Here is a 24199-nt window from a genome sequence, read left to right as displayed (position 1 = left end):
AGGCATACAAATAAAAGGACTATATATTTTTGTCATTATAGTAACATCATCTAACAAACTTAACAAAAAAAAAATCGAAAATATTATTTTTGGCTAATTAAATAAGCAAATAATGATTTTTTGTCGCACCGCAACGACATATTAACAGTCCACTAATTTTTGTCCGAAAATATTTATTGTTTACAAAATAACAAGCAAAAAAGAAATATTTCCCTCTATTGATAGTGTAAAACTTTTAATCGAAAATATTCATTTAGTTACATAGATATGCAACGTAGTAAGTTTTATACTTATATCGACACCACATAAAACCCAAAATACTAGTATACTAGGTATCAACCCGCACTATGTGCGGGATAAATCAATTTAAATAAAATATTATGAGTGAAATTATTATTTGAGATTTAAGATTCATTTGTATAAAACAAAATATGTAAGTAAAATTCTTTTTGTTCTTTAATTTTGCATTTATTTTCGGTAAAATACGTTTCACCCGTGAAATATTTGAACTTGGAAAAGAATTCTAAAGTGGTGTAGAAAGTTTTGATGATTTTTTATGTTTCTAAAAATCAAATTCACATATGTATGTTTAACAATATTATCTATATCACTATACCATTAAAATTGATAAATTAATATTTTTTAGACTAATCGATGTAATTTAAACTAATCATAAGTTTAAAAATGTAACGAGAAAAATGATAAAAATGGTAAATTTAATTTTTTTTCTTGTTTGTGAAATGTAATTTACTTTTAATATGTAAACAGGTTATGAAAATGATAATTAAATTCATTTTCGGATTGAATAGTTGATTAAATATTTCATTTTAAAAACTAATAGAAAAATATTGGCTCATGATATTTTAATGACATATTTATGTAAATAATAATAAGAAGTTAGAGCATTTATTAAAAAAAGTACAGACTCTATGTGAGCACGATACATCAATTTTTTGGTAAAAGTGCTTCTCTATTAATATATAGGGGTTTATGTGTTTAAATTATCAATTGTGTCGTCATCTAAATTTAAACTCCATGTATATTACATTATTGTTGATTAGAGAAATTAGCGAAAAAGATTAACAATAATGTTTTATAGAGTTAATACAAACATGTTTTCAACCAATTTGTAAGATATACCTTTAATATAGGCCAGTAACTCTAATTAAAAATAACAGTTTGTACTCGATACATTATTGAACGTATTGTGATTTGTGCAGTCTTTGTTTCAACGAAAGGGTAAAAAAAAAAATATTCTTTGCAGTAGGAGCACTGAACACGTGGCCTGAGATAAGTGGATATGTTAACAAAATAAAAACAGTTTTTAATATGTGTGAGCCAAAAAAAAAAAAAAAAAAGGCATTTGGGTTTGTTTGACTGTTCACAAGCTCCCCAAAAGGAGCGTTGCTTTACTCTCTCTCATTCTCTCTCGCCTCCGATCCTATTTAAGGCATTTTGTTTTCCTTTCTCTCATTCATATCATTACCACAAAACTAAACTCATTCCTTCTTCACCGATCTTCTCGTTCCTCTCATTCATTTTCGATCAGGCAATGACGACGAACGTGGCTTCGAAACCCGACCCGGTTGTGGTTTCACCACCTCCTACAAACCCGACTCGTAACAATCATAATAATAATAATAATAATAATAATAATGCCGCCAAAGAGATTCGTTACAGAGGCGTCAGGAAACGTCCATGGGGACGATACGCAGCTGAGATCCGAGATCCGGTTAAGAAAACTCGTGTCTGGCTCGGCACGTTCGACACGGCTCAGCAAGCGGCGCGTGCTTACGACTCAGCCGCGCGTGAGTTTCGCGGTTCCAAGGCTAAGACCAATTTCCCGACGTTTCTTGAACTCCACGGGAACGCCGTCGGTGGTGGTGGTGGTAATAATAGTCCTTCTTGTCAGAGTAGCACTGTCGTCAGCTCGTCTTCTTCTCCTAAGGCGGCGCGGTTTGTTACACCACCGCCGCAGCTAGAACTCAGCTTAGGCGGCGGCGGTGGAGCGTACCGTAGGATTCCGGTTACACGTCCTGTTTACTACTTCAACATGACGACGGCGTTTCCTAAGGTGACTGCCTGCGGTTTCCAGTGCGAGTCTGAGACGTCTTCGGTCGTAGATTAACAATAATGTCGGAGAAATAGGCCGTGAAGGTGGAGCTGGGAAGATATCTCAGCCGTTAGATCTGGATCTTAACCTAGCTCCTCCGGCGGAATAGGCCGTGAGTTTTTTTTTTTGGGTTATATGTCGTCGTTTCTTTAGAGTAAAAAATAACGTTTTTTTTTTTTTTTCTGCCTTGGAAAAAAAAAGTATTATCCGTTTTTGTAGAAGTAAATGGAGAAAAAAAGCTCAAATATAGTAATTTTTAGCTGACATGGATAAGAAAAAAAGTTGTCCTATGTATATGTAGTATTATTATGAAACCCTATTATATAAAAATCAACGCAATTAACATAAGATCTGAATTATGGCAGTAATTTTAGTTTGATACAGTATGTAGGAGAAATATAAATTATTATAGTGCTTTTCTTTGGGGGGTCGTGTGTGTGCAGACGAAATATATTATTATTGTATTTGTTTGTTATTAAAAAGACTAAAAATAGTTTTATTGAGTATCGTCGTCGTCGGCTTGAAAAGACAATGGTCCAAGTGTCGTGAACACACGCACCAATCGTGGGTGAGACCGGACCCATCTCTCTCTAGCTGCGGCGTACGTTAGAAGCATTTACTTACTCCTTTACGCTTACGTCATTTTCACAGTTTGGACTGCTTTTTTTTTTTACTTTTGACTTTTTTTGTGTGTGTTTGTGTTTTGCATCAAATCTTCTTTTAATAAGTCCAATGACTAATTACGAAAGATTTGCTTTCGATTAAGTGATTCGATTTTTTGTAGAACAATAAGAAGGCGGAATTTATAGAACAATAATTAGTAGTAGCATTCGATTAAGTGATAAAAGGATAAGAAGGCGGCTTCATAATGAGAGACAAAGGAGAGGATTGAGATTTGATTTGTTTGATTCTTTGTCGCCAACTTTGTGATAAAAAAAAAAACTTTGTGATAAAAAAACGTCACCCTGGGAATATTATCCGAACCAAACCGAACCGAGATTTTCAGTTTTTGGTTCGGTTTCGGTTAAAAGAAGAAAACCGATCGGAAGGATATATAATATATAGTCGGTTATCGGTTCGGTCAGTTCGGTTCATCCTAACTGATCGGTTAACCAAATTTAACCGAATTACCCGTAATACCTGAAATTATCCGACCCGACCCAACCCGAATTATCCAAACTATCCGAAATAACCAAAATTACCTGAATTTACCCGAAAATAACCAAGATTTTTGACCTGATTTAACATAAATAACCAAACTAACCAAAAAAATAAAAACTTCGGTTAGTTTCGGTAGCCAAAAATAATAACCGAAAAACCCGATACCCGAACCGACCTGACCCGTTATTTAATTCGGTTATTTTCGGTAATACTTCTCAGATTCCGAACTACCTGACTATCCGAATTACCCGATCCGAAGTATCCGACCCGACCCGAATTCGCAGGCCTAAAAAAACGTATAAAACAGTTATAAAAGCACTATCGTCGTCGCCGTCTTCAGATCCAACGGATGGAGTCACTGTCATCGTCACCACGTGGAGGAATCATGTGATAACAACACTCTACTGTTGTAAACTAGAGAATCAAAAGGAGGAATTATCTTGTTCTTATTATTGATAATCGAATGAGGTTACATATATATAGTAAAGTACAAGGGCTAAAGCCCATAACCGACTAGGAAAAAGAATAGGCCAATGGGCCGTAAGGCACTAAACGTACATGGGCCATACATGGCCGGTTATGGAGTCCACCATCCAGTGCTTTACAACACTCCCCCTTGGATGACATAACCGTGTCGATGCAAAGAGATCGTTGCAGTACGCTAGGGGGTGCTGCCTCATTAAAACCTTATCAGAAAAACCCAATGGGACAAAACCACGGTGAAGAAAAAAGAGTGTAGCACGCACTGCTCCCCCTGTTCCAAGCATCACTCTAAGTCCTTAAGCCTCCGCATTCCAATCTAGTGCATAAGCTTCTTGAATGTTGTTGTCGGTAATGCCTTAGTGAAGAGATCGGTTGAGTTGTCGCATGACTGCACCTGTACCACACGAACTTCTCCGGCCTTTTGTAGTTCATGTGTGAAGAAGAACTTCGGTAGGATGTGCTTTGTCCGATCTCCCTTGATGTAACCTTCCTTGAGCTGTGCGATGCAGGCCGTATTGTCTTCATAGATTACAGTTGGCTCTTTGTCCGCGATCATACCGCAATTTGCTCTAATGTGTTGAGTCATCGACCTCAACCATACACTCTCTCGTCCGGCTTCATGAATTGCTAGGATTTCCGCATGGTTGGACGAAGTGGCACGATGCTCTGCTTCATGGAACGCCACGAGATCGCCGTACCATCATGTGTAAACACGTAACCTGTTTGAGACTTACCATTTTGTGGATCAGATAGATAACCTGCATCAGCAAAACCAACTAAACATCTTTGTTATAGTTAGTATAATATAAACCAAAATCTACCGTCCCTTGTAGGTAACGCAACACATGTTTAATACCGTTCCAGTGCCTTATAGTCGGACAAGAACTAAATCTCGCTACCATTTTGTGCGATATCCTGCATCTCTTTCGAAGAAATGGTAACTCCTAAACACTCTATAGCTCCACCATTAAAACAGCCTTTTATCTACCAAGCCTCGATTTCACTAGCTTAATGCCCTTAATGAGAAGCTCACGCCAATTTTAATTGAATGTAAAGAGTCTTTGTCTGGAAAGTGATCTTTTTCTGGGTTTGATTGCCAATTATGGTTCTGGTTTTGGAGATGTTTGCTGGAGAATTTTATCGGTATAGCTTGTTCTAACACATGTGGTCTGCATGTCATGGTCTACTCACGGTTTCTGAGGTTTTTGCGAGTTCCCACCTTGGCTCTCTTGCCGCTTGGTTTGAGTTTGTTTGAGGACAAACAAAGATCTAAGTCCGGGGGAGTTGATATGTTACGGTTTTGACTCACTTTGACCCCGTTTATTTGATAGTTTTGTAGTTGTTTGAGTCCTTTTCAGGTTATAATAAGAGGCTAGGAAGCTAAAAGCAAAGATTGGAACAGCAGGAGCAATCGGAGCAGAAAGGAGTTGAATTGGAGCAGAAAAGCTGATTTTAGACCCAGGAGCACATGCTCCCGATTTCCGAGCACATGCTCCCAACTCTACGGTTTCATGACGACACGTGGCAAGCATTTAGGCGCCGATTCCCTGCCTAATTCCCCTTATTTTAGGCGATCCTTTGTGAGAGAAAGAGGGCTGAGATCGCTTTTTAATAGGGAGATTTGAATTTGGAATCTTTCCTTATTTTTCTCTACTTGTATGCTATTTAACCTAGGGTTTTTAGGAGAGATGGATATACCTTTTTTTCTTTTGGTTTTTGAGCGACGCTTTTGTGAGAGGGAGAAGAGCGGCTACCTTGTGAAGCATTCTCTGAACCCTTTTTATTTTTATGTCATTGAATTTCTCATCTTTTGCTATGATTCATTTCTCTATGTCTGAGTAGTTTTCTTTGCTAGATTAGGGGTTTCAAAAGGGGTTTCATGGGTTAGCAACAGAACACAAATAGGGCTTTATATAATCGATTGTCTTCACTATTGTTAGACTTAATGCTTAGGTTGATTTGATCACCCAATCTATGATTCTAGGTTTATCTATTCATCAAAAGTGTAATAGGTTGCTAGAAAAGACATTAGTGGGCAAATTATCCTAGACCTGCGAAAGTTGATGTGTAGGTGATTTGTGAACTTATCATTCATGTTCTTTAATGCTTGTCTGCGATTCTGGGCTCAAACGACAGTTTAGGGTTTATGGACCGCCGAGCATGTGCTCCGGATGTCTGAGCACGTGCTCCGCGTTTCCGCACAGAATCGATCAGATAGAGTTATTGATACCACAACAGTGGATCAGTTTATATTTATGTTTGAGTTCTAGACTGGTACTTAATCTATGCCCTGAATAGTTGTTTAGTTGCTATCTCTGAAATTCCCGAGAATTACCCCTAATCTAGTGTTTTGCTTATTGCCTTTTTATACCGTTTTAATCGCGTTACTGTTACCAAACAAACCCAACTTTGAATTGTCTCAGCTTGAAATTGAACCAATAGAACCATAGAGTAAAACTTGGTTTTCGTGGGATTCGACCCCTAAGTACTACTTCTTTGTTGTGCACTTGCAGTAGGAAAATAGGGTTTAAAACTATGTGTATCACTGACACAGTTCCCTGTTTTATCTCTAAAGGTAGCCGGAAAAGATCCTCTGAGGCCTCAAATACCGCCTTTCGAAGCTTGGCAGTGACTTTATCGAAAAAGCCTTTGAAGCATCCGTATTCTTCCAGAGCTCTCCGCACATCACCGCTCATCAAGTCCCACTCCACAGTTCCCGGCTTTAAATCTCAGCTTGTGAAATCAATGATAGGGAGCTTAAGAGGAGGTTTGGTTTCCAAACTCACCATTTCTTGTGCTCACAAACCTGTTCTGGTTCTTCCTATGACCAATACACTTAGCTTATATTCTGAAGGGTGGGTGGGGGAAAAAATAAGTAAACAAACAACAACTACACGTTTCTTATGTTGTGACAACACATTGCTTTTGTGGGAAAAGGGTAAATTTTAACCTGTACTATTTCAAAAGTGTAAATTTCTACCAAGACAACAGAACCCTGTGTTTTTCAACCTATACCTTCACTTAGTTTAAATTTACTACCTAGACTTCGAATTTTTATCCATATTCCTATATTGACTCAACCAGCGTTAGTCAACCGTTAAATGTTTTGATCAATTTGACATGTAAGCGATGATGTGTTAAGGTCGTTGGGTTCGAAACCTTAAAACGACGTCGTTTGGAATGAAAGGTTAAAACGACGTATTTTAAATTGGGGGAAAGATCTTAAATTAGGGTACTTCAGTAAGTTTGATTTCAATATGCTTGTGTCTCTCTTTCTCTTTATCTCACCATTAGATTAGTCTTTAGTTTTTGGCACACCATTTTCGCTGAACAGACACTGAGATAAAGAGAAAGAGAGACAAGAGCAGATTGAAATCAAACTTACTGAAGAACCCTAATTTAAGATCTTTCCCCCAATTCAAAACACGTCGTTTTAACCTTTCATTCCAAACGACGTCGTTTTAAGATTTCGAACCCAACGACCTTGACACGTCATTGCTTACATGTCAAATTGATCAAAACATTTAACGGTTGACTAACGTTGTTTGAGTCAATGTAGGAATACAGATAACGATTTGAAGTCTAGGTAGTAAATTTGAATTAAGTGAGAGTTTAAGTTGAAAAACATACGGTTCTATTGTCTGGGTAGGAATTTACACTTTTAAAATACTACGGGTTGAAATTTACCATTTTCCCTTGCTTTTGTCTATAATACAGAAACGTAGAAAGACTAAATTAAACTGTCTTTATCTTTGTAATATAAAAGTTCAGAGCAATTACGATAAGATCAAATCACTGAAATAAAAAAGATTTAGAGTTTTCTTTTGTCTTTTTCAAAATTTCCTGAATAAAGATATTGTGAGCTTATCATAACATGTGGATAGATTACTTTACATGCACATAAGTGACGAGGTTTTAGTTGGGAAACAACTCAGAAGCAAAATCAAACAAATTTATTTTTAGAAAGACATTTATTTTGATATATCCACAATATAACTAGAACATTTTGCCTTGATGGTCGACTTGGGCACATGGGATTCCTTGGTGGCATTAAAAGATCAATCCTTTTGTGTACGTCAAAATTTTATGGGAATGGGGTTTAATAAGAACAAGTGTCTAGTATAATACGCATAAATTTTTGTTTTTTTTGAATTTGATGTTAAATTATATTTAAAAGAAAAATAAACGTTTTACAAAGTTTATGTGGCAATAAACTTTAAAACAGTTTGAAAATAAAACATTCAGTAGAATCTAGCCTCAAACCAAACTTGAATGGATGTGCTTTGATTTCCTTGAAGTGTGGTTAGACGGTTGCAGACATACTTGTCGATCTGCTTAATCAGGTGCTCTGTCGTCAATGGGTGTTCACAATGTCATCTTCCATTCCTTTCTCTCCAAAGTAGGTAAATGGTAGTTTGAAAAGCATAACCCAGGATGAATCTTAACGTTTTATCAAGAGCATTACCCGCAAGAAGAGAAAGAACTTCTTGCCAGCGACTTGTGTATTTGTCTGTGAGGAGCTTTTTCACTAACCCTTCCCACACCAACTGTGAATAAGAACATTGAAAGAAAAGGTGGTCTCTAGTCTCTAACGGGTGATTGCAGAAGATACAGCTTATGTTAGCCTGTGGAGACCATTGCTGCATTTTTCCCCCTGTTGCGACTCTGTTCTTGAAAATCAACCAAATAAGAAAAGCATACTTAGGAGTTGCTTGTGAGAACCATATCACTCTGTATTCAGCTAGCTGTGGGCGAGAGACATGGATGTGTGACCAAGTTTCCTTGGTAGTGAAGCTGTTCCGGTAATAGTCATTTTCCCCCTTCCAAAGTGGTACATCCTGTACCTCACGAGAGTGATGAAGCTGCAGTTTCTCTATCTCTTCCTCTACAATATTAAGTAAGGAGAGCCTATGTCGCTGTCGCCGCTGCCTAGGAAGTACTTCAGCCACGGTGCTTGTCTTTGGGATTCCGAGATCAATAAAACCCTTATCCCCCAAGACATCATATAAACAACCCAGTGAATACTAGTTATCAAACCAAAAAGAGGTAGATTCACCGTTATGCACTTCCCACTTAATGAACTGCTTTGCTAGGCTCCTATATTTCAAAAGTTTCCGCCAAATCCATGAACCACACGTTGTGTTATCCTTTTCTGCCCAGAAAGAACCACTGCGAATAAGAGACCTCTTCACCCATAATACGCATTGATTACATTACACGTATGCCACAATTTGATTCAATTTCAAACATTTTGCCATGATACTATATATACTTGGGCATATGGGTTTCTTTGGTGGCATAAAAGTTAATCATAACCATCAACAATACAAGCAGCGAGAGGCTAGAAAGAAATCAGATATAACATGCAGATTCATATACAGATTCAGAGTAAGACATTAGGACCAACTGTCTCCTCGTTAAATACAACATTATGCTTTGAGATAACTTCACATCCCAAAGAAATCCAAAACTTTATGTACAAAATTACATAAGTTCATCAAACACCAATTAGCTATAAGTGAAATGAATGTTTTATTCTATCATATAAAGGTTCATAGATTTCATCTTTGCAAAATTCGGATGTAAATTTTGTATTTAGATTTTGACCCCTACAAATTTTGCATTTTTACCACTTTGAGACTTAATTTTTACCCCCATTAAAAATAAAATTTCAATTTAAACCCTTAAATTTGCATTTTTATCCCTTTTAAAAAAAACATTTTATTTAGACCCCTCTAAATTTTTTATCTGGCTCTGCTATATATATATATATATATATATATATATATATATATATATATATGAAGTTTAGAACAAGTCTATAGTACAAAACTACAAATTAGTGAATTACACTGTATAATACACATAATTTAAACTAAACTGTATAATAATTAGTACATAAACTCATATAAAATAAATTTTATATTTTGCTCATAGGAGTTATTAAATACCTTGAACAACATAAAAGAGAGAGAGTAGAAACAAATCAGAATGCATGCAGAACCATAAAACATTTTGTTTAGTGTCCATCAGTTATTGGCTCTTTCGGTAAAAACAATACTGAGATAACGTTTGCATCACTTAAATAAGGTATTAGAAGTTCAGAACATAGTAATCTACTTCATAAAGAACATTATTACATGTGATCTCAAATTTAATTACCTTCACAGTGAATTTAATTTTTATTATTATGATGGAGATATATTTACATGGAAACCAGGAAACAGCAAATCAAACAACTTTATTCTTATTCTTATTCTTATTCTTTTATTTGGGGAAAGACGTTACTTTTTTGTATCCTCTGAAGCCACAATAAGTCCTAAGAGCACATAGATCTGTCCTTCCAGGCCCCTCAGTAGTATATTGGAAGTATCCTTCAAAATCAACAGGCTTATACAAGCGAGGATGCTCAGCGTCAACCATTTCTTCCGATGCATATATCAAATCCTTTGTTTTCGGAACAGAGAACAATCCAGCCGAGAATCTGAAAACATGTACGCACCCGACCATTCAAGAGTACCTGAAAACATGTTTTACACTGTAAACATCATATAAATTACTCTACGTTAATTTAATAAAAGCCTGGCTTAAACTTACGTGCAGCATGGCTCCGCCAAGAACGATCCATGAATAAAGAATCTTGAGAAGGATTGGCTTTGATCCAATGCTTATCGTCTTTAGTTTTCACCTCGATTCCATCTTTTACATCGTTCTGGCACAGTATGGTGAGCATGTTCCTGTCTGTATGAGCCTCCATGCCTAACTCCTCTGTTTCTTCAACTCCTTGGTATTTCATCAGCCGCACGAGACATTTCGTCGACTTCAGATGTTCGTCTATGTAGTTTTCGTCGAGCCCGAAACTCTCCATTATCATTCTTTGTGTCATGAAGTCCAGTTCTGATACTTTTTCCGCCAATGACATAACCGCCTCGCAGCGGAAACAGAGCAGTTTTAGGGTTTTTATGTATTTCAAATCCGGATTTTATACAACCACAATGAAAAACCTGAAACTGGTGTTGCCTTGGGGCCAAAGCTTATGAGTGAAGGCACTAACTTTATCAACATCTTCTGCAAAATCGACGCCCATGACTTCGAACAAAGGTAACGTAGGAATCTGACCAACATATCCTCTGTATTTTCTCTTTGACACAACTCTCTGTTTGGTTTCTAAAGGTAGTTGGAAGACCTCGTCAGAAGCATCGAAAACCGCCTTTCGAAGTTCGACAGGGACTTTATCAAAGAAGGCCTCGAAGCATCCGTACTCTTCTAGAGCTTTCCGGACTTTGCCTCTCACCGAGTCCCATTCGACAGTCCCGGGTTTTGGGTCTCGAAAATCGATGATCGGGAGCTGAAGAGCAAGAGTGGTTTCCAAACCCACCATTTTCTCTTTTTAACAAACTTGTCTTGTTTTTAGATGTCTCTTGATGTGTTCTTATATAAGCTTTCTAAGACCAATAGAGTTTTATATTTTTCAAAAATATTATCATAATTCCAAGATCATCATATATTTTTATGGAGGGAAAAAAAGCCAAAATACTCCATCTATTTTCTATTTGGACATTTAATACCTTGTCTTATTAGGTTGGAAAAAAAATACCTCATCTAATTTTCATTGGTTTAAAAATACTTGATGTTGAAATTTTTGCTAGATTCGAACCCGTGACTTAACTGTTGTTAACGGACGTTACAGATCATTTAACGGCTGTTAAAGTTTAACCACGTATATATATATATACGATAAAGTGGCGTTTAACACTCTCCTTCATGTAGATTATTTTATTAATTTAGAATCAACTGTCTTCAATGTTTAAATTTATACCTCTCTATTACAAAGATTTTATAAAGTACTTTATATGTGTGTATTTTGATATGATCTACAGACATATACGGGTGTGCATGTAAACTAATCAGATTTAAGTACCTTTTCATCCACGATAATAACTTCAATATGCCGAGATTTATTCCAGGATTATCTTTGACATGACTTCGCAACTTCGGGATAAAAGAGCTCTTCATCTTCCATTCCTTTTTCGATAGAATCAGTTAGGAACTTGACTATAATCCAATCACATCTTCATTTTGTTTCCAGCAAAGAGGATCACATATATTTTAGGTAGAAAAGTATAGAGCCGATGGAACTGAGATGAAAAAAAAAAACTAATTAAACGTTTATATATCCATGAATCGAATAAAAGTGATGCAATAGATGCAAGGGAGAGAAATAAAGATAAATTACAGTTTCACTTGAGTTTTATAATAGAGGAAGTAGGGGAACTGTTTTAAGAATCGTGGTAGTTTTTTTTTTTTGGTCAAAAGAATCGTGGTAGTTTTGGATGAGAAAAATTGGGGATTTTTAAATTGAAGATTTTGTGCTTTTAATTACTTTTACGTTTATTTTGTTCAGTTTTTACATATTTGCTTTTATTTTTTAATTTGTTTTGTTTTGTTTATTTTTTTTGAGTGAATTGCCAAATGTCACAATTTAATTGCACAAGTGACTTGTGTTTTATAGGATATAATTAGATAAATAGTGATTTATAGAAGGAATATACTGTGTGTGTTTTTTTTGATTTATAGATAGTAGTATTTTTATTATTTAAAAAAAATTAAAAATAGGGTAGTATTTTTATTATTTAAAAAAATTTAAAAATAGGGTGATTTACTCAAATGTTATCCAAATTAGGTAATATTACCAGAATCCAAAAAAAAAGATTTTATTACTAGAATATTTCAGATATTTTCAAAATACCCAGCGTGCCCTTGTTTTATGTTACCGGAAAAAACGTTATTATAAAAATGCCATTGCCATGTCAGAAGCCACGTCAGAAATCGCTGACATGTAACCATAACTCATCCGTAACGCGTTACAGATGAATGTTGCGGTTGAGTTATAGGTATGTTGCGGATGAGTTATGGAAAAAAACATTTGAGTAAGAGCGGACGGTTGACTTATAGCATAACTCAACCAAGTATTACGGTTGACTTATTAAAATCTTGTTGAGATATGCTATAACTCAACCATCCTTACGGTTGAGTTTTCACCCGATGGTTGAGTTGTCAAAATTTTGGCTGAGTTATCAATACGACACGACTGAATTACCATTTTCCGATTGGTTGAGTTATAAAAAAGGCTGACTTATGAGCAACTGTTACAGTTGAGTTATTGTACAACTCAACCGTGATAGGTTGACTTATCGTACAACTCAACCGTCATAGGTTGACTTATCATACAACTCAACCATTTGACAGTTGACTTAGTAGCAAAAAATTAATTACTAGAATGTTATTCAGTTACGGCTGACTTATTAAACGATACGGCTGAGTTACATATTTTCAGTTGATGAAGCGGCTGAATTTGGCATCAATGTTTTTGCTTTTTAATTACTGTAATGTTTTTTTAATTACTGTAATGTTTTTCATGTTGTGACTGAGTTTTATATAGGCTGAGTTATTAATTGTTTGATGGCTGACTTGCCACGTCGGACACAACATCCATGTTAGCATTCCATGTCATCTTTTTTTTTCTCCGGAAATACGAAACGTCGTTCTTCAACTGGTAAATAAGTGAACTATTAACCTTCTTCTTCACTTTTTTTCTTCACCTAGTTCTTTCTACTTCTTCTTCACATTGTTCTTCACCTTGTTCTTCTACTTCTTCTTCACCTTGTTCTTCATTTTTCTTTCATGGATCCAGTTCCGGTTCTAGTTGTTTCCGGTAATTGGGTAAAGACACTGAGATATGTATTTAACACCGACGATAGAGGTTGTATAGTTGTACAGATAGATGGAGGCACAACACACGAGAAGCTTGTGAAGCTTGTTCTTGAAGACTACAGATTGGACGCGTTTAGCCATGAGCTAAAGCTGAGCTACATGTTCTCGAACAAGGCACTGAAACTAATAGCGCATGATACTCCACCAGTTTTTTTCTCCAATGATCGACAGTTGCAATGTTTTTTGGGGCTATGGAAAACCGATCAGCTACGTCTCTGTGTAGAATTTTCAGCGAAAGAGTCTACAGGAGCTAGAGGAAGTATGATAAGCAGTGACTCGAAAGTAGAACCTACATACGAAGTGTACGGTGGGGGATTTGAAGGCACTTGTTTTGATTATGGTAAGATCGTTGACAAAGAAAACGAAGAAGAAGAAGAAGATGTCAAAGTATCATCAAACAAAGAAGAAGACGATGAATTTTCAAGCCGATTTGATTTTTTCGACGACTCCAATGGTGAGTCATCTAATGATGAGCAATTTTCTGTATTAGGCGAGCCTCAAAGTAAAGAGGAAGACCCACCTACTCCACCTCCTCAGAAGAAAGCTCATAAAGATGATAACTTTGTTGGATCAAAGATGAATCTGGAGGCTATTACGTTGGAGGTGTCTATGCTAAAAATTTCTGTAAGACAAAGATACAAGAGATAAAAGGAGTTCAGGAATCACGTGAAACTTATTTCGGTTAAGGATGGATTTGATTTTATTGTACCAGTATCAAATCCGAGACAAGTGGTTTTTAGGTGTTGGGTTGAAGGATGTCTTTGGAGAGTTCGTGCATCTGTACAAGGGAATGACCCAGATTTTCATGTTCGTGTGTACGATTCGGAACACACATGTTCTGTGACGGAACGTTCTATTAGATCCCGCCAATCAACAGCTGATGTATGGGCAGGTCTTTACAGGGACTATCTTGGTGATCTTGGTCCGGATGTTAAACCTAAAAGTGTCGGAGTCATTTTCAATAACAATTTAGTATCAAGGTAATAACTATGTTTCGACTGACTTATTGATAATAATGGCTGACTTATATGTATGTATAGGCTGCGTTATTTACATGTTACAGCTGATTTATTCATTATTTACGGCTGACTTATTCAAATGTGTCGGCTGAGTAATCTATATGTAATGGCTGATTTATTAATTTGTTTGGTGTCAACAGATGGGTTATTGGAAGGCATATCGAACACTCCTGAATGCAAGGCAGATCGATCAGAGGACTCCTGAGGATAGTTTTAGTGAGTTGCCCTCTTACATATACAAGTTAAGATGGGAAAATCCGGGTACAGTCACGCGTCTTCAAATAGATGATGAAGACAAATTCAAATATGTTTTTATTGCTTTTGGTGCGAGTATTGCTGGGTTTGCTTTCATGCGCAAAGTTGTTGTTGTCGACGGAACGTTTCTCCATGGTAGTTACAAAGGGATGCTTCTAACAGCCCTAGCTCAGGATGGTAACTTTCAAATTTTCCCATTAGCTTTCGCTGTTGTTGACACTGAAAATGATGAGTCTTGGCGTTGGTTATTTACACAACTCAAAGTTGCCATTCCTGACGAAAAGGATCTTGCGATAATCTCTGACAGACATAAGTCAATCTGGAAAGCGATTGGTCAAGTGTATCTGTTGGCTTCGCATGGAATTTGCACTTACCATTTGTATAAGAACATTGGTGAAGTTCAAAGGAAAACATTTGTTCGCTCTGGTGAAAAAAGCGGCAAGGTGTTTTAGGCTGTCTAATTTTAATGAGGCTTTCAATGAGATTGAAGCACGTCATCCTGAACTACATGGATACCTCCAACGAGCTGGTGTCCGAATGTGGGCGCATGTTCATTTCCCGGGGGAAAGGTACAATTTAATGACAACAAATATTGCAAAATCAATGAACCATGCACTGTCAAATGTTAGAAGTCTTCCCATAGTTCGACTGCTAGAATCGATACGGAATATGATGACCAGATGGTTTAAAGAACGGAGAGAGGATGCAAAATCGCAGCTAACAACGATCACTCGAGGTGTTGAGAAACTGTTACAGGTAAGTTTACATAACTCAGCCATAACAACTTTCATATATCAGCCGTAACTGTTTCCATATATCAGCCATTACCATTATAATTTCCATAAATCAGCCATAATTGTTTTCATAACTCAGCCTAAAACATTTTTTTTTGTTCTACTCCCTACTAGGAACGTATCACCGCAGCAAGACTTATGGAGGTACTAATGATTGATGTTGTACGTGTGCAAGTGAGCTATGGATCATCTTTGCATGTTGTAAATTTGGAACTAAAAAAATGCACATGCCTTCGTTTCGACCACGAGAAAATACCATGCATCCATGCAATCGCAGCTGCAGAGCATATGGATGTGTCTCATATATCCATGTGCGATCCAAAATTTAGGAGTGTCGATTTGGTTAACGGATGGGCTGGTTCAATCATGCCTCCAGATGAATCATTCCCTGCTCCTGAAGCTGTGGATAATCAGAAGTCCTTGCCTCCGATTGTTGTGAACCAGCCAGGAAGGCCCAAGAAGCGTAGGATTAAATCATCTTTGGAAGTTACCATTGAAAATAAATGCCCTAGGAAGCAACCAGCATGTTTGCGATGTAAGCAAGTTGGGCACAATGTGAAAACTTGTCGGATGTAGTTAGGGAGATTTGTTTTATTTTGTGTAATAACTCAGCCGTCAAGTCGTAAAAACCAGTCGTTTGCTCTCATATTGTTCCTTTTGATAACTCAGTCGTCAAGTCATATATATCAGCTATCTACTTTCAGATTGTTTCGTGTGATAACTCAGTCATTACTTACGATAACTCAGCCATCAACGAGACCTTTCGTTTTTCCATAAAACTATAACTCATCTGTTTAGAAAATTTTTGGCGGGAAACCGTAAGTTAACCTAATAATAGACGCGACCTTTCTTTTGATAACTCAGCCATTATGGATTATTCATTTTGATAACTCAGCTGTCACATGAATAGATGTGACCTTTCTTTTTCCCGAAAAACTATAACTCAGCCGTAACATTATTATAATTCAGCCTCAAAGTGAGAGTAGATACTAAAATGTGGAAGCATAAAAGGTGGATACATAGAACATATTAAGGTAAAACTGGAAATTACTGCTGGAAACCCTAAAGGATCTCAGAGACTTTGAGGGACAACCACAAAAGGTTACAATTTTTGCACATGATTACATAGTCTCCATAGCGGAGAGAATGGAAACCATAATCCAAACAACACATCCAAGCACAAGCGGGTTAAGGGAGTAATAGGCTGTCAGGGTAGCCATGGGAGGCTGCGTATGAGTTTTTCCGGGCCGTCTTATAACGAGATAACTCATACAGAAAATCGTTACCGGTTTCCATGGCATCCGAAGACATCAGAGGATAATGATGTGCATCAAACAGCTGAAGGTAATGGACGGCCATAACCTCATTCCCTTGACAAATATTTAGTACCCCACATGCTAAGGTGGCATCAACATAGGCCGGTAAAATACGACTGAGAATATCAATCGCACGCTGGATATCTCTATCCTCAGCCACAACCCCTAGCCCTTTGTAGTAGATGGAAATGGGGTTGCCGGGGTCAAAGCATTTGACGAAGAAAGGCCTGTACCGCCCTTTAATTTGGAGGCCACCATCAGGGGCATTGGATGTGTTGATTTGTGATGGATCAGTACAAAGGCAATAGATAGCAGCTGTCTTTAGAACTTCTTTACTGTATACTGCATTTTTTCCCCTACGACCAGCCCTTAAAATAGAACCAAGTGACCACCACTGATCCTCTGCAGCAAGGGAAACGATTTTTATGAAAACATCGTCGGGGAGATCCGGCATATTGGGTGCTCGAGCGGACATAGTGTTGTAAAAAATAATTTTATTCTAGTTTGTAGTTGAGAGGTAATAGAATAAAGAAACGGGAATATTATAACTCAATCACTTGGTTCTATTTGTAGTTGAGAGGTAATAAATAGACTAACAATTTTATTTTTTTAAGCAATATTTTGGCGGGAAACCAAAAATTAATCCTGTAATAAACGCATCGACGAGACCTTGGCTGAGTTTATAAATCAGCCGTCACATGAAAAAACGAGACCATTTCGTTTTCCCGTTAATTTTATAACTCAGTCGTCACATGAATCGAGGTGACCTTTTGTTTTCCCGTAAAACTATAACTCAGCCGTAAAGCAATATTTTGGCGGGAAACCATAAGTTAACCTAATAATAGACGCGACCTTTTATTTTGATAACTGTAACTCAGCCGTCACATGAATCGACGTGACCTTTCGTTTTCCCGTAAAACTATAGCTCAGCCGTCAAGCAATATTTTGGCGGGAAACCATAAGTTAACCTAATAATAGACGTGACCTTTCTCTTTATATTCATATAATTCATTGTATTGTTTCGGTTTCTTCTTCTCCGCTCATTGCACCTATAAATATTGGATCTTCGTCTAATAGTCCACCTTCCAATCTCATCTATCTTTACATTGCATTTCCTTCGATCGTTACACATGTAAGTCTCCTCTCCATGCCCTCTCAATCTATTGCATATTTTCCGATCATTGCATATATTAGTTGGTGACAGTTGTTTTTATATTAATAGCAGAGCTATGGACGGAGAGGGTTCCAGCAGAAGTGAAAAACACAAGGCAGAGTTGGGAGACGAAGACAATCAGGCATGCATGGCCGGCTCAAGTTCCAGTAAACGTCAAAGAAAGGAAGATTTCGAGTGGGAAGAGGAAGCACTATTGGCCGTGTCCGAAGCTTTTAGTCAGACAAGAGCCGCGGCCGAGGTGGAGACAAAAGATCACTATGCAGCAATTCTGCATATGATGGCTAATCATATGCAGAAGAAGGAAGAGAAGACCGCCCTCGAGCATCAAGTGGAACTAATCGACGCTCAAATATCCCAACTGAATTAAATCTTGGGTGGAGAACTTGTCGACTCAGAGGCAGAGCACCAAAGGTTAGAGGTTATGAGAGAGATTGCCAAGGCCGATTTTGAACAGTGCGTGGTTCCTCCTCCTCCTCATTGGGATAAACTAAAAGTTCGTGGCTCCTCCTCTTCTTAATCGGTTTTCAAAAGTTAATTTCATTGTACTGTTGTCTCGTCTTCTATGAACTCTGAACTTTTTTCTTTTGATTTCTTTCTGTAATGTTTGATATTAATATAATTTAACCGGTATTACGATAACTCAGTCATTACAAATTTATAAATTACTATAACTTAGCCGTCACATGAATCACTATAACCGATTTATAAATCACTATAACCATTTTCCCGTAGCTTTTACTTGCAGATTGTTTCTTGAGATAACTCAGCCATTACTATAACTCAGCCGTCAAGTGACATTTAGTTTTCCCCGTAAATATTATAACTCAACTGTAAAATCATATTTATCATCCATGTACTTGCAGATTGTTTGTTGTGATAACTCAGCCATTACTCACTATAACTCAGCCGTCAAATGACCTTTCGTTTTCCCCGTAAATATTATAACTTAGCCGTCAAGTCGTATTTATCATCCATTTACTTGTAGATTGTTTATTGAGATAACTCAACCATAACTTACTATAACTCAACAGTCAAGTGACCTTTCGTTTTCCCCGTAAATATTATAACTCAGCCGTAAAATCATTTTTATCATCCATGTTCTTGCAGATTGTTTGTTGTGATAACTCAGCCATTACTCACTATAACTCAGCCGTCAAATAACCTTTCCATTAAATTTGAATTGATTACATTCAGCTGTCAAATGATCTTTCATTTTCCCCATAAATATTATAACTCAGTCGTCAAGTCGTATTTATCATCCATTTACTTGTAGATTGTTTATTGAGATAACTCAACCATAACTTACTATAACTCAGCCGTCAAGTGACATTTCGTTTTCCCCGTAAATATTATAACTCAGCCGTAAAATCATTTTTATCATCCATGTTCTTGCAGATTGTTTGTTGTGATAACTCAGCCATTACTCACTATAACTCAGCTGTCAAATGACCTTTCCATTAAATTCGAATTGATTACATTCAGAGCCGTAATTCACCAAAATAATAATAATAATAATAATAAAAAGCGAACTAGTTCCCATGGGAAGGCTAATAACGAGTCTTCTGATATCACTGATTCCCATCACTAGCATTCTGGACGGTCCTGAAGTCTCAGAATGGGAGCCGGACCGAATAGATCGGACTCCAACGGTTCTTCCGCCACCAGCTTGCTCAGTTCAGATCGCAAGATATGACGATCCCGCCTTTCCATCAGCACTTCGGAGCCCTTGTACACCATCTTCTCCAAGAATGCACATGGACCTTCTATGCCATGGCTTTCGCGGAATAAATGGTCCGTTGACTCCAAGTAGTTGATGTACCTCCTCAGCCTCTCTACGCTGGCTCGATAGGCCTAGACGTCCGTGATGCGCGGGAAGTCAGACTCTCCCAAAGGTTCGTAATCACCTTCGGGTAAGTTGGGCACAACCATACAGGAGACCTGTTCTTCGCACGAGGCATGCTCAACAAGTAGACGAGTCATGCGCCACTTCACCAGAAAGAAACCTTCGGCCATGAGCTCATCCAGGACTCAAATAGTCCCTTCCAATCGGTAGAGCCGAAAGACTTGCTCGAGTTTAAGACAAAGTGCATTGATATACGCGCCTAGTCTCTTGCGGTGAGCCCGGTACATCCGGAGTTCCTTTCGCAAAGGATCCACTTCCTGCTCGATGACGTTTAAACTTGGAACGAGTTCACGGGATCGAGACGTCTCCGTCTCCTCTTGAGGGGGGCATTATCTGACGCATTTGGATCGAAACCGCTTGCTCCAGCGGCTGTCTGTTCTCGGGCTCGTTTCAACCATGCAGATCGAGTAGTCACTGGCATCTTTGATAGTTTCGGTCGAGTTTGGAATGCTCTGAACATTTCCAACCCTTCCCCTATTTATACTAAAACTTGGAACGAAACTACGATCCCCTTCCACCAATAAGATTGCGGCAGGATTCTCGCTGTGTCCCAAGACCTTTCGTTTTTTGTTTTTTACCACGCGTCCCTAAAAAATCACTATAACTCAGCTGTAACATGAATCGACGAGACCTTTCGTTTTCCCGTAAATATTATAACTCAGCCGTAAAGTCATATATCATCCATTTAGTTGCTGATTGTTAATTGTGATAACCCAGCCAAAACTAACTATAACTCAGCCTCACATGACTTTTCGTTTTCCCGTAAATATTATAACTCAGCCATAAAGCGATATTTTAGCGGGTCACCATAAGTTAACCTAATAATAGTCGAGCACCAATCAGATTGCGGCAGGACTTTCGCTGTGTCCCGAGAACCACTCTAAAAGACCGTGCAAACATTCAATGTTTTTTGCCACGCGTCCCTAAAGAATCACTATAACTCAGCCGTAACATGAATCGACGAGACCTTTCGTTTTCTCGTAAATATTATAACTCAGCCGTAAAGCGTTATTTTAGCGGGTCCCCATAAGTTAACCTAATAATAGACGAGACCTTTTGTTTTCCTATAAATATTATAACTCAGTCGTAACATTGAAATAAATCAGCCATTTATTTTCAGATTGTTTTTTCAGTGATAACTAAGCCATCACGGTTTTATTAATCACTATAACTCATCCGTCACATAATCTATCTGATTACAACAAGAAAAGGTCTTACTTAACAATCATCTGTTGACCATATTAAAGCTTACTCTCTCAATTTCCCACACTCCTTTCGTATCTTTTCTTTCAGCTTCATCTTTATCCAAACAAGCTCTGTCGTAGTTTGAGTAGAAAGATATAAGATGATAACTGGATGGGTGGCTGGACGAGAACAAATTATCCCTATGAAAATATTGATAGTTCTTGCTATTCATGTTGTAGAGACCGACCCGATCACTAGCCGCCACTGATACGACGTCGCTACTTGGGAACCAAAAGGGTTGTGCATATTCATCTTTCAACGCTGTAGGTATTGTTCGGGTTTCCCCAATAATACTTTTTTTAAGATCGAGGCATGTTGTAAATGGATAATTTAAAAGAACGAAAGACCAAAGAAAGAGAGAAGAATACGTTTACATATTATTGAGGACCGTAAACAATAACTCAGCCGTCATAAATGGTATCTCAGCCAACCCTCAAATTAGAATGACTAAATAACCGACTAAACCGAACCGAACTGAATTTTTTTTCCCCAATTTGGTATTTTTGTATTGGTATGTTTGGTTAATTTCGGTTATATTCGGCTTATTTTCGGTTATATTAGGCTAATCTACTTAATTACAATGTATTTTGGGTCATTTATGGTTATATATTAATCTATCTGACCCATAACCGGAAATAACCAAAAATTAATTTCAAATTTTTTTAAAAAATATTCAAATGGTAATCATATTAGTATATCCATATTATCACTTTAAACCAAACACATTAAAACCAAAACCAAACTGTTAAATTAAAAACAAATAATGTTACTCATCTACACCCCAGACCCTAACCCTAACCCTAACCCTAACCCCTAAATGTCATGTTTTGAATGTTTTACACATATTGATCAGAATGTGTAAAAATCACTCTTTGTCTATAATTATTACTCATTATTGGTTATAATAATTGTAGTATTCATTTTTCAATTCTAAATTTAAATTTTGAGTTATAATAATTTAAATTTACATATATTACATAAGCCAGCCGTTTAGGACGATAACTCAGCCATACCATTCAATTGTTGGGGTTTTTTTTTTTTAATTACAAAAGGTTCAGAAATTTGAATTCAAATTTTGAATTTCTTTTTATTTTAATAATAGATCGTTGAAAATGTATTTATTACGCGTGTGGATTATAACAAGAAACATAACAAGAAACGTAATTATTGTTTGCGTCTCCCCAACAACACTTTTTGTATTCTCGAAATGGTATATAATAAATTAATATGGCTGTTGCATAACTCAGCCGTATAGCTGTTAAATAACTCAGCCGTAGCAATATTGTAAAGTACATAACTCAGTCGTCACATATATTATTGTTAAACGACGTCGTTCGATTTAATGTTTTAGTATAAATGATGTGATTGTAGTGATTTTGTGTTTTAGTAATCGAGATCGAGTCAAGAAGATGGCGCAGATAGATATCTACGGCGGCAGATCCCAAGCTGATGAGAAAACTCAACCGTAAATTCATAACTCAGCCGTGTGAAGTATATAACTCAACCATAACTTAACCGTAAACCAGCCATAACTTTGAAAATAGACAAATCAATGTTTTACATACCCAAGTAAAATTCATACCAAGACAAATCCAAATGTTTTACAAATTATAGTGCAATTCCTACCAAAAGAGACAATACGAAGGGCATAATGCATTATCGCACCTGATCCATAAAATCAGGTGCCTAATCGTAGATTTCTGCTGCCATTTTAACCCGTATAGCCTGGATATTTTGATCACAGATGCCATCGAAAGACAAACCAAGCGCTAGACATTCGACAAACTTTAGAGCGTACACGCCACAGTCATCAACCTGTACGTTTTGAGGGACCTTGGACACACTCTTCCTCCTGAAACTGAACTGATCTAAAGTAGGTGTACGATATTTGTGAGGAACTATATCGTTCATCATTGCTGGAATCATCCGCGTAAAGGCCCTACAAGCATTCAGCATTCTAATATCACTTACTTTGGTTGCTTGATCCACGATGCTATCATAGCAATCAATATGCCTTCTGATGAGATCCACGTGCAGCGCCACCTAGTGATTGCCTCCAGTTTGTGGAGTAATATACAGGTGCTCCACTTCTTCTATCCACTTCATTTTTAGTCGGTTGATCTAGTGGAGCCAAACCATTAACTAAATCTTCGTAACTGTTGATGTTGAATTTAAACATTTTGGGTTTCATCTTGAACTGAGCATAGTCACGAACTATCGTAGTGGTGTACCACGAGTCTATAAACGCAATCCATTTTTTGTGGAATGGGAAGGGATCTCGTTTGTACCTAACCCTGAGGAGTCTCATAAACGCGCTCATGTGCTGTAAAACAGATAATAACAACTCAGCCATTATGTATTATAACTGAGACTTATACCTAATAAGTCAGCCATTATGTATTATATCTCAGCCGTTAATATAATAAGTCAGCCATTATGTATTATATCTCAGCCGTAAATATTATAACTCAGTCACTTGTTAAACTTACTTCATCAGACAGCCACCCATAGGTACCATCCTTCACTGGCCAGTTCTTTCTTTCGGTGATGAGAGTCCTATAGAATTTGCCTAATGGTGTACCCCTGAGAAACAAAACGGAATTAATATATAATGTTAACAAGTTGTTAAGAAAAAGGGTCTAAAGGGTCATACTCGGCGGTCTTTAGGAACTCCAAAAGTTTCTGCAACTTGACCAGATCAACAAGTGCCAGAGGATCATATATTCCAGGTCTAGGTACACAGTTCTTCCTCATGCACGTGAGTCCATTGTCTCCAATATATGGAAAAATCCTCGCTTGTGTAGCTTGTTGTGTATTCAATGCACTTCCATCCGGGGACAGCTTAACACTCTCCAGCCTAAAAGCTTTAATTCTATCAAGCCTAATCTTTTCCTCCTCATCATCCTCAGATTCAGGTTCAAGGACATCGTTTTCAGCCATAACCTCGGCTGTCATATCACAT

General features: G+C 37.3%; 2 pseudogenes across 1 annotated transcript; one reads left to right on the top strand and one right to left on the bottom strand.

Moving 5' to 3' along the window:
• The first annotated feature begins 1391 nt into the window (after positions 1-1391).
• LOC147928890 (ethylene-responsive transcription factor 8 pseudogene) lies at positions 1392-2403 on the top strand (annotated as a pseudogene). Its single transcript, XR_015579421.1, has one exon. The product of XR_015579421.1 is annotated as an ethylene-responsive transcription factor 8 pseudogene (transcript).
• Positions 2404-10739: 8336 nt separating this feature from the next.
• Positions 10740-11138, bottom strand: LOC104744107 (putative 2-oxoglutarate-dependent dioxygenase AOP1.2 pseudogene; annotated as a pseudogene).
• Positions 11139-24199: the final 13061 nt, after the last annotated feature.

Source organism: Camelina sativa, chromosome 14 (genome assembly GCF_030686135.1).
Source record: "Camelina sativa cultivar CO46 ecotype springtype chromosome 14, ASM3068613v1".
NCBI lineage: Eukaryota > Viridiplantae > Streptophyta > Magnoliopsida > Brassicales > Brassicaceae > Camelina > Camelina sativa.
This window is presented reverse-complemented; position numbering and strand designations above follow the sequence as displayed.